This window comes from Oreochromis aureus, linkage group 17 (genome assembly GCF_013358895.1).
Source record: "Oreochromis aureus strain Israel breed Guangdong linkage group 17, ZZ_aureus, whole genome shotgun sequence".
NCBI lineage: Eukaryota > Metazoa > Chordata > Actinopteri > Cichliformes > Cichlidae > Oreochromis > Oreochromis aureus.
Window position 1 is genome coordinate 2,356,303 of NC_052958.1, and position 11,860 is coordinate 2,368,162.

The 11,860-nt window shown below is 41.7% G+C and overlaps 1 protein-coding gene across 4 annotated transcripts in view; it reads right to left on the minus strand.

Moving 5' to 3' along the window:
* The window catches only part of fcho1 (FCH and mu domain containing endocytic adaptor 1), a 60,755-nt gene extending 49,084 nt beyond the window's left edge, over positions 1-11,671 (minus strand). For 2 of the 4 annotated variants that reach the window (XM_039601314.1, XM_031758662.2), the window contains exon 1: positions 11,521-11,671. The gene's annotated coding sequence lies outside the window, so the exon portion shown is untranslated. The remainder of the gene's footprint in view (positions 1-11,520) is intronic. The other 2 variants (XM_031758661.2, XM_031758660.2) reach the window with 1 other exon arrangement.
* Between the last annotated feature and the right edge of the window lie 189 nt (positions 11,672-11,860).

The following is an 11,860-nucleotide window of genomic DNA, read 5'->3' on the forward strand; positions in this document are numbered from 1 at the left end:
CCACCTCCACCTGCCTTTCTCCTTCCTCTGCTTGAGAGGACAGAGGAACAAGTCCCCATGTGTCTCCTCACGCTTTCAGACACCGGCATCCTCATCTGGCTCAAAAAGCAAAATAAAAATGGAATTGGGTTAAATGTAATGACACAGTTGAGCGTAAAATAAAGATGCCCTGCTAACCTCGGAGGAGGCGCATTTGTAACAAGCTCTGGGAGCAAAGCAGGTGTTAGAAAACGAGGCAAAGGAACAGAGGAAAGGAAGAAAAAGGACACGTAGGCAAAGTGTGACTCAAAGATAAAACAAACGAGCCACACCGCAGAATCGGATAGGTGAATAAACCCTCGAACAGCTGAAGGACAAGAAGGAAGCAAACAATCACTAAATGTTTCAGAATGCTTTTCATCATCTATTAATACCAAATGAGTTGTACAATCTGATATAGCAACATGTGCATATTATACAGATGGATATTTATAATCCATGAATACTGACAAGATTTAATAACACTGGCTTCTAAACTACCGATTGGACGAAATCTGGAGGGGAAATGGGAATGACAGGAAAATGTTGTCTCAAAAATAATCAACAGAATTATTACGAATGAACAAAGCGTCTTTAAATGATCCCTAAATTCATGAATTCATTTACCAGAAACAGCAGTCAGACTTACTGCTGTTACCCAAGTGCAGATGTGAGACACCGTGTGAGAGAGGACAAGGGCAGGCGGACCGAACCGATGAAGCGACCGGCGTCTGCTGCACTGCGGAGCAGCTCTGCTGTCCTTCACTATCAGTTTTAAACCTGATTTGGCGAAGTGTGGAGGAGAGATCATTCTGTGTCAGGCCCAATTTCCCCGTCACCGCCACCAACAGACTCCAGCACTGCTCTGCCACATCTGCCAATGGGATGACTCACTACTGAGGACAGTAATTTAGAGCAAGACATCAGTGTGGACGTGTCATTTCCTTCCATCATATCAAACCTGTGTGCACCGACCTGTTAAAAATCGAGTTTCATTACAAAATATTCAAATTTTGGATTGTATTTTTTTTTCCACTTACTTTCTTCATCATTGCTAACAGAATGACACGTGGAACGGGACTACATACATTATAAGCACCGAAGAAACAACTCATTAACTGATTAGCTAATACTAAAAATAATTTCCTTGCGTAGTCTACCACCTTTAGGGCCATGTGACCAGTAGCCTTAGCAGAGAAACCCACACTTTAGGAGCTCTACTCTGTGAGGTTGACATATAAATTGACCACTTTGCTTTTACATTCAGCTACCTCTTCAGCACAATCCATCACTGCTGAAGCCACATCAAAACCATCTATGATCCATCACCCAAAAACAAGAACCCGAGATACTTAAACCTTTGCACCTGCAGTGGGCACGCCACCACAGTTTCAGACTTGGAGCTTCTAACTGTCATCACCAACACCTCACACTTGGCTGCAAACTGCCCCAGTGCCAGCTGGAGGTCTCCGTCTGATAAATCATCAGCAAAATGCAGAGAGGTCATCCCAAGGCCACCAAACCACCCTCTGCTTACTGGCTGTGCCTTGAAATTCTGTCCACCAAATCTTCGAGTGGACAAAGAGTTGGTCCAGTCTTGCACAACCAGGGGAAAAGTGCATTATCCCTCCTGGATTGAAGGACTCTTCTCCAGCACCCTGGCATAGACCTTAAAGGGGAGGCTGAGGAATGTCGAGCACACGCTCAGATCCTCCTATTTGTTGTTACAATGTTACAGAGGTGTGTCTACCAGGACAGCTCCACGACATCCAGAGGCAGAACAATTATTGATCAAAGGAATTTTTCACATTTCTAATGGATACACAGTTACAGAGTTACAGAGGGACATTTCTAATTTAAAAAGTCAAAGTGCTGATGTTAATATGAAAAAACGGTCTAAATCGTCTGGTGCGTTTGCTTTTGTAGGTTGAATTTCAGCTTAAAACAAATTGCTCTGAGAAATAATAATTAATTTGGGAAGTTTTCAACAATAGTACGTACTACTTCTTTTACAGACCTGTACCCGTGGTTCTCACAGGTACAGTTGTCCATATATCAGAGCAGAGACACTGACATACTTCTCCTCTTGATCGATGGTGCACCGGGGGTCTCCGAATTTTCTCTGTTTTCAGGCTCTGTGAAGGGAGTGGCTCCTGTTTTAAAACTACAATCAAGACAGAAGAGACCCAGAAAGCTGCTACGATACTCAGCTACACAAATGCATTCATTCTTTGATTAGCAGTTTAAATCAAATCCAAATCCCTTTTATTGTCACATCACATGTGCAGGTACACTGGTACAGTACATGTGAGTGAAATTCTTGTGTGCGAGCTTCACAAGCAACAGAGATGTGCAAAAATACAATAACGTAAAACAAGCAAAATATAAGAATGGCTAAATCTGAGATTTATATATATGTACAATATATAAGAGTATATGCATTACTGGATGTGTATACTAAATATGTTTTTCTACGTGTGTGTGTGTGTGTGTGTGTGTGTGTGTGTGTGTGTGTGTGTGTGTGTGTGTGTGTGTGTGTGCGCGCTCGTGTGCGTGGGTGTATACATATTTTACAAATTAAATAGAGTAAACAATAAAATAAAATATATAAAATATACAGAGGTTGGTAGTTGGACATGTGCAAAACAGTGGCATTAATGTACAGTATGGAGTGCATAATTAAAACATTAAAAAATGTTAACAGTTTTCAGCTGTGCTAATTTAATAAAAAAGGCTGTTTCCAGTAATCAGTTATGATTTAAACACGATAAACTTGGATCATGTTAAAGAGCCTCCATAAACATGAGTTTCATTTATAACATTTCTGGTTAGTTTTACTAGATCATGCCCATGCTGCAGTACTGTTGGGCCTGTTGATGCTGCTCAGCATGAAATTCAGTGCTTTTATAAGGCGTTGTATGAATGCAACAAATATCACATTATAACACAATGATGTTATATTATGCATCATTCGGTTTTTGTCGATATAAATGAGACAATGTTGTGAAATTAAAATGGCATAATGCAGAAAACCAAAAACAAATATCAATGCTGAGAGTTTCACAGATTATACAGAATAACATGTCGCTAAAGGCTTTCTGAAAGAAAACCTTTGCTTCTGACTTCTCTCCTTCTTGTCCTACAGCAGCTCTGATATGGAGGTTTTACTTGAGTGGTGAATTATCACTCAAGGAAAACTGCAGAGTGAGTGCTCACACCCAAAGTGCTGGCATAAATGGTAGGGAGCTGTCGCGACGTCACTGTTTGCACGGAAAATGTACCCAAGTGCCAAGTTTGTAGCTCAAATTCCGATTGTGTAGGAGGAGATTGTGGACAAAAAAACAAACAGAGAGACAGACGGAGATTTCCTGTTTTACAGTAAGGATAATAAGAATAATGAGATAACTAAATGACCACAAACCTTTGTACGATACAGTCTATGACAACAATATATTTACGAGGGCGACCCCAAAAGTAAGGTCTCCTATTTTTTCAGAAATAAAAAAATGTTTATTCTCTATAATATTTGCATCATTTTAAAGGTTGAAGAATTATTTATTTTGGGTCGATGCATTTTTGTAGACGCTGTGACAGAATGCCCATATGATACCAGCTGACCGCCATGTCCTTCAGGAAGGGTTGAACCTCATCTTTCACCTCGTCGTCGGAGCAGAATCGCCTGCCGACCGGCTGTAAGCTCTCTATACCACTTGCGAACGTTTTTGACATCCATGCACGACTGTCTGTACATTTCCGTCAATTGGCAATGAACTTCAACCGGTTTATCACCCTTTGGATTCAAAAATTAAATAACTGCGCGATGTTCACACTTGGCGGTAGCGTTCAACAGGAGCTCCATTTTCAGGGGCTGCCAAGCCAAGACTGAGCATCCCAGCGAAGCCGCACATGCTTGTTTGGGAGGAAGGACCAATCACCACAGTGGGGCCAACAGCCATACGAACAGTTTCTCTACGTCCCCACCGCTTTGGAGACCTGACTTTGGGACTCCCCTCGTACTTCTGAGAAACTTAAACCAAAAAAATATTTCACTTCTGCTTGAAAAAACAAAAAGAACTTTTAGTAAGTTCATCATTAGACTGACTGCTTTAACTTTATGAGTCTAATAATAAACATTCAAGCAAATCACATGCTCGGATGCTGGGCCGCCTTAGCTCCGGGACTATTAGGATTTGTTGCTCTTGCATCATGTAAATGGAAAATGTATGGGCATTGGTATTTCAGCATGCTGGCTTAATCTCTGGCAATTTGCAATGAGCGTTTTCACGTCTTGCTGATATCCTTTAAACAAACTCATTAAAGTGATTGATCACAAAAACAAAACAAAAACAGACAGTCGGGCTGCTTCTTGAGGCTGAAAGATTAGATCAATAGTCCACATGAGACTGTGATCTTACCAGACATCCAAAATCCTCTTGGTGATTCATTGCTGGTCTATTATAAGAAAAACATGATTGCTACAATTATAGACAACTACCTCAGCACCCACAAATTGCTGCCCACAAAACAAATGAGTCAACAAAAGCGCGCTAAAACAGAGCCTGCACTTTAACGATGACACGCTGAACCCAACAATCAGATCGCTGTCACTACCGTGACAGAATTACACCCTGTGTTTAATGACGAAGCAACACTGTGCACAGCTATTCTCTTACAGTGACAAACGCGCTGCCTGGTGAACGTATGCACAGGCCTTCAATGACTGAGACCAAAAGAGAGAAGCAGAGAGACGGCAAACACAATAAACAGGAGGAAAGCAACGAGAGCGAAAGAAAAAGCAGAGTGATAAACACAACCCGGGCTGTCAGCTCCCCATTGTCCCGGCCTGAATGCGCTTTTGTTACTGCAGCATGCAGCTCCAGTCAGTCCAGTCTATGACAACGTGCCAGCCGAGCATCACTTCTCAGCTTGGCACGGCCAGCTGCGTAAGGCCAGAGATGCTCATCGAGTGCTATGCACAGCTAGAGAAGCACACGTTTTTATTTTTGTTATAGTCACATATGGCATTCAGGAAGCGCTCTTTAAAAGGACAGCAGTGGAGGTGACAAGAAGATTCTTTGAAGGGTAGATTAGTCAGAATTGAATCATTTTTGTTTCTTTATGGCACAAGGTTGCAACGGAAAACAAAGAAAAGCAGCAAATAAAACCATTACTACTGCTGCTGGGGAAGCATCTAGAAACACTTTGGGGACTCACATTTAACAAAAGAAATGTGAACCCTCTACTACAGCGGTCCCCAACCCCCGGGCCACGGACCGGTGCCGGGCCGCGAGAGTTGAGGCTCGGGTGTGAAATTCATGGTTTTCAGGGTTTTTATCGTTAACTCGGTTTCCCTGGGTCTTTTCCCGTGTTGTAGTTGTGTGTCTTATTTTGAAAGAAATATTTAAGCGTTACCGTAGTGACCAGAGAGCATTAAGGGGCAGAGAGGAGGATGTTACTCTCACTGTTGTTGGCGCATTTCAGGAGGACGCTGCTAACAAAGTTACACAATTACACAGTGAATTTGCGTTTATTATTATATTTACAAAATACCACAGTTTTTGTCTTGGTCGTATCATTTTGTTTGGTTGTATTTATCCGCCACACCTTAAAGGCCGGTCCGTGAAAATATTATCTGACATTAAACCGGCCCGTCGTGCAAAAAGGTTCGGGACCGCTGGACTACTATGTACCCGGTATCACACTCGCAAAGCACGTGAGACTTGGTAAGATTAGGTGACATGGTGTAATATTCCTTTATATTTCAAAACTGTACCAGTTAAAACGCGCATATTACAGGTGCGGTACCACTCTCAGTCATTTGAGACCAGTCTGGGGTGTCGGGTGATCTTTAAAGAATAGTCAAACAGTCCTGGTGAAAACCAGTTAGTATTTTGTCTTGGATTTCCACTCCTTAAATTGTTTGTTTTGGTTGATCAACATTAAAAACATATTTACAGTATTAGGCACAGGAAAGAGTAAATTCCTCATCCTGCAACCAACAACTTTGAGCAGTACTGCTTGATACATTTCTTCATTAATGGAAAAAATGAAACATTTTTGCAGATTCTCTATTAAATTAAACCACCACCACACATAAAACAACCCAATAAATACAGCTGTATTACTCCAAACTCTCAATGAAAAGACAACCTGTCACTGACTCAGAGGTTTCCCCTCTGGTGGCTGATTTTAGTTTTAATCTGAAGTAATTAAAATAATCTTAAATTGAAGTCACTCTCCGTGTTCCTGTTAAGCAAATTTTTTCTTTTTAATTCAACGCTCCTTCTCGCTCTGCTGAGCACTCAGAAACAGACCCAGGGCGAGAGCCGAAGGGGCGAGCGCAGTCCTCCATCCTGCCTCGGGACCCTCCCATCTGCTAGAGGAGGACGTTGGCTGGACTCACTCATGACAGGTCGTGGTTTTACACACATTTTTTATGTTTTTAAAACCTTGTTTTCATTCAAATTCTTTACACGTAACTCAAACTGCTTTAAAAGTACACAATATTTTACAAAAAATATTTTACTGTAAAATAAAGAGCAGCTCAGAACTAAAAGTTTTCTCTTTTATTACATAAGAGGTTCACTTGACTGTTTCCTGTCTCATATTTCCTGTCTCTAGGTCTTGCCCTGCTTGGCAAAGACAAGGGAAGGCCTTGCGGCGCTCCAGCCTACATATGAAGACGCACATGTATAATTGATCACGTGGCTCCTATAATGCTTCGTGGGAGAGCTCAACTGTGTGCACATGAGCATTTCTGACTGGTCAAGCCAAAGGACTGTTGGAACAGGTTAAAGCATCAGTTCAGCGCGAGCATCTAGTGCTTTCAAATTAAAATGCAGAACAGGGAGCTCTTTTTATTTTTCCTCTTCTGCCTACCTCTAGGGGTAAATATCAGGTTGCAAAGGAGTGTATGTGGTTCGGTAATTGGCTGTGTGCAGCAGGTGAGAGAAAGTGCGAGTCAGCAATGCTTGAGGGTGTCACGAGAGGTTTGGGTACTTTTTCACTGCCTGTATTATCTTCTCAGGTGGCCGGCTTACTCACTCACTGTGGCTGCATAGATAATGACCAGTAACTACTACATATCTCACCTGGAATGATTCCTAGGTGCTCATGCTTTTGGTCTCCCACAACAATTTTACTGTGTTTGCTGTGCTGTTACACTGCAAAATACACGAAAACACTCTGGGAATCCTACAAACGAGGCTCATCTCATGCACCACCATCCTCCTATAACATTAGCCGAGCAAACATTCCCTAAATCGGCTCAACCGAAAAACCATAGAGTAAACTAACGGCTCAGTCACGTGAGTACAAATGGGACAGCAACACCTACACCTAGGGACCCTACAAAAAATAAATAGATACATAAATAAAATAAAAATGATATCTGCCTGATTTTTTCACATTCTCCAAACAAATGCAACCTGTGGTGTTGCACACTCATGGCCCCTTTTGATTAAGTCGATCCAATTCCATTTTATTTATATGGTGGCAAATCAGAACAACAGTTGCCTCAAGGCACTTTATATAGTAAGGTAAAGATCAATGCCCCTCCCTCCCCTTTGGGCAAGAATATGGCAAAAGTGGGAAGGAAAAACTCCCTTTCAACAGGAAGAAACCTCTGGCAGAACCAGGCTCGTGAGAGGTGAGAGATGGGACAGAAATAAATAAATAAAAAGGCAATTACAAGGCGATTGCACAAATAATGGTGTCTGACTTGGACCAAATGCAATCAGTCTCAGAGACAGAGCTGAAGATTTTCAGTACTTACTGTCTAAATTTTAAAATGCATAGATTGTCAACATGTTGCCATCAGTCTATATGAATCAACTCGAGGGGACTCGAATCCATGGGCTGCTAGCTGATTTTACTCTGCTTATATTCCCATAGAACAGGAAGGTTAATCATCATACTGGAAAATGTTACAAATTCCAATAATATCATATTGTGGGGTGTCTGGTTATTCCCACCTCTTGTAAATACAGATATAACCTATTAACCAACAGCTCTCCAAACTGTTTTGCCCTTTCAAAAACTCCAGTGTAATGATCAGTCCTGGAGCACCACTGCTCATGTGAATACATTTTTATAGCCAGTGGTCAGTGTTCAGTGCTTTGCTTAGCAGCACTACGTAATATTTAGACAAAACAAACAACAACAAAAATAAATAAACAAATAAAATAAGTGTGAAAGGACTAAATCTAGCAACACAGCTGGTAAGTTGGCAATGATGAGAAGAACTCTGGTTGCCAACTTCTTCACTGTTCAGTGACGATCAGTGAAGGAGACAGAGCCAGGCAGACGAGCTGGGATGGTTCGTGTGAATCCCAGACTTAAAACCAAATCCAAATAACGAAAAGTCAAATATTTTATACGTGGAAAACAGGACACTGGCAGAACTGTGCAACGTCTCACCGTACAATATTTATCCATATCTCTTGCACAGCACCTGTCCAGCACTCAGACAGCCAGACTTTCTGTCTTCAGCTGCTCCAGAGATAATGCAAAGCCTTACCAGGCACGTAATAATATCTGTAGGTTTGTGTGCTTTTGGTCTTGAAAGATGCAGTGTTTCTCACACACACACACACACACACACACACACACACACACACACACACACACACACACACACACACACACACACACACACACACACACACACACACACACACACACACACACACACACACACACACACACACACACACACACACACACACACACACACACAGGCTTTTACGCTGGGTAACTTGGACTCATTGAAACATTTTTGCCCATCTGTCTCTGATTAACAGAATCCAAGTCTATGTGAAACACTGAATTCCATTAAAAGCTTTTTTTTTTCTTCTTTTAAAAAAAAAAAAAATATATATATATATATATATAAATAAACTCATCTTTCTAACAATTCACAGGTTGCTGCCCATAAAAGCCACAAACGTGCCCTCGACCTTGAGCCTAATTGGGCTGAAGATCCATTAGGTGATTACTGTCTGCAGGGTTTGGTAAAAATCACACAATACTCAAGGATGAGCAGCAATTCTGGTTAAAATTGGAAAAATGCCACCTAAAATGACAAGTATGACCTTGACCTTGAATACAGTACGAGTGAAGACTCATTAAGTGATCGGTGCGTACAAGTTTGATTAAATTCTGTCGAATACTGTGGGAAGAGCAGAGATTCTTTGCGACTGCCGTGGTATAAGCTCTTCGCCACATAATCAGCTAAACATCGGCATCTTCACAAGCAACTACTCAGCGAATGCCAAATTAGCTGATTTAAGACTCAATCTATGATGATGGCTTCAGTTTGACCGAACATAATGCACATGAATCTAGATATCATACCGAATATAGACTCTAAGACTCCCAGGAAGAAAACTCCAATGCAAACACACGCCCTTATAAATGTCTATAACCAAAATACAAAATAAACGCACAACATCAAACGGCCTAATAAAAATGACAAACTTAGACCGCATCGTCATTTATGTTGAAACCAGTATACATGTCCTTCTACATCGAGATCTAACTTTTGGTCCATGTGTAATCATATTTTTAGGCAGAGATCGGGGGTGTGAACAAACACGCAGCTCAGTGAGTGAATGAACAGCGAGCGATCAAATGCGATCCGTTCTAATGACGTCTGTAAACAAAAGAGTTGAGAATAGAAATCCATTCCTCCCGACGCTGCTGCATTATACTTTATTTAATGATAGTAAAATACCTCCTTTCAGTATTTTCTCTGCATCCCACTCATCCTGACTCACAGTCAGGAGGAAGCAGAACCTTCTTGTAGTCAAGGCACAAGGGAGAGTGTTGTTTACCTCTCTCATATCAAAAGATCCCGGCAGCTTTCAACTCTCAACTCCTGCCACTTGGTTTCAAAGACACGCAGAGAAAGACAGCTGTGCTACAGTCTGAGGTTGCAAACACTGCGGCTCACGCTATACATGTTTGCAAACTAACATAATGTCATGGCGAGAATGTCTATCAGCAGTCAAAAGGGGATTTCCACACAATGGTTTCTTTGGTGCAACCAGACAGTGGTTGATTTGCACCTCAAAAGTGATGCAACAAAATTAAATTAGCTTTTACTTACACCTGAAGATTTTTCACATCTTTCACCTTTTCAAGTGGATTCAAGATTAGGCTAACACTACTTAATCTACCTTTATTTGACAGCAGTCAACAGAGTGACAGAGAGAACGTGGAGAGAGGGGGTGGATCTGATTTACATGTAGGTTTGCTTGTTTACCGACAATCAGGACATTATGAAACTGCCAATATGTCTTTTTCAGTCTTAACTGAACACTTGAGTTGAGTGTTCAGTTAAGTTGAGTGTTTCACTCATTGTGTTGGCCCAGAATTTCACAAACGTTTAAGACGCTAGAGCAGTCATTTGGCCACCGGCTGATGATGATTTTTGTTTTATTGGTCTAATATTTTTGTTATTTATTTGCCCAACTGTTCCAGAGAACTGCCAGTGGCTCTTGCTATCATATTTGCAGATAACCAATATGAGTCAACGGGGCTGGTATCAGCTGATTTCCATGTTCTATTGATATCGTGTTTCAACTCTCGGTTTAGTGTCTTTAAAGGTACAGAAAAGGCATGCAAACTGAAATGCAGCCCACAACCCAGAGAATATGTCCATTTATTAAATGATAAACCTATTGCTTAGAAGTATTAGAAGAAGTCACTCGGTGAATGTCTTCAAGTCACTCGGTGAAGCCTGCTACACTTCTAAGAACTGACAAAGGATATCTAGGACAATACATTTGCAGTCAAGTCAGTGAAGCCCCACAGTGGGTGTGAGATCTGTGATGTCCAGCAGTTAACCCAGGACTGGTTCTGATCCACCTTGTGGGCATCCTCACTGGTCACGCACATACCACAGCTGATATTATCAGCTGCTTTCAGGTTATCACAGATATACCTGTACGAGCATACAGTATTTTAAACTCTTAAACACCAGTATCAATACCGGCCTATAAGTCAAAGGTTTCCATGATTGCATAAACTTGTCTAGTAACAATCATCACAACGAAAGACAACCTGCTTCAGCATGCAGGAAACCCCATCTTCGAGCAGTTCACCTCCCAATAACACAACCCTGTGGCAATAAATTCACTCAAGTCCCCCAAATGACTGCAAAGTAGCATCACAGAGCAGAAATAACCTCTCAGTGTGACCCAGGCTATTAAACATGTTTACGTTAGCAGGACCAAAAAACAAAATGCAAGTGCCTCTGCAGTAACATTAAGGTAAAGTTCAGGTTCTGGCCATAGCTTATATTTTATACCCACGTACTTGTCTCACCCAAGTTTCTCCTTCAGCGTTAGCTGGATTTCCCTCGCTTCAGATGTCAAATAAGCGTGTCTACTAGTGCCCGATATTTTTAATAGCGGTAGCACTAGCGCAGTCTTTCTAGGCTATTTCTGCCTACAGTGAATGTCACAAAGGAAGGCAGAAGGAAAATGAAGAATGTATTACCTGCACGGAGTTTTCAGACAAAGCTTATCGCACATTTTCCATCCCCGGGCTTTCAGCGGCTTCGACACTTGAGCGTACCCCGAGCGGTTCTATGTTAGTAGTAGAAATTCACCAGGCAGTTTCCAGTGTGAGCGCAAACTCCCGCCCAGCTCAGCGCTGATTGGCTACTCCTCCCTTCAATCAGAGAGGAACGCGGAGTAGGCATAGCAACCACAAGAAGGCGGGTCTAAAAGTGTACACCGGCAGCCCATTGGATAGCTTCTCCACAAAATCGAGAATATGCAATTTAAAACGAACCTGAAGCCTTTATGCGTTTGTACAACAAAATCAACAACAGGTC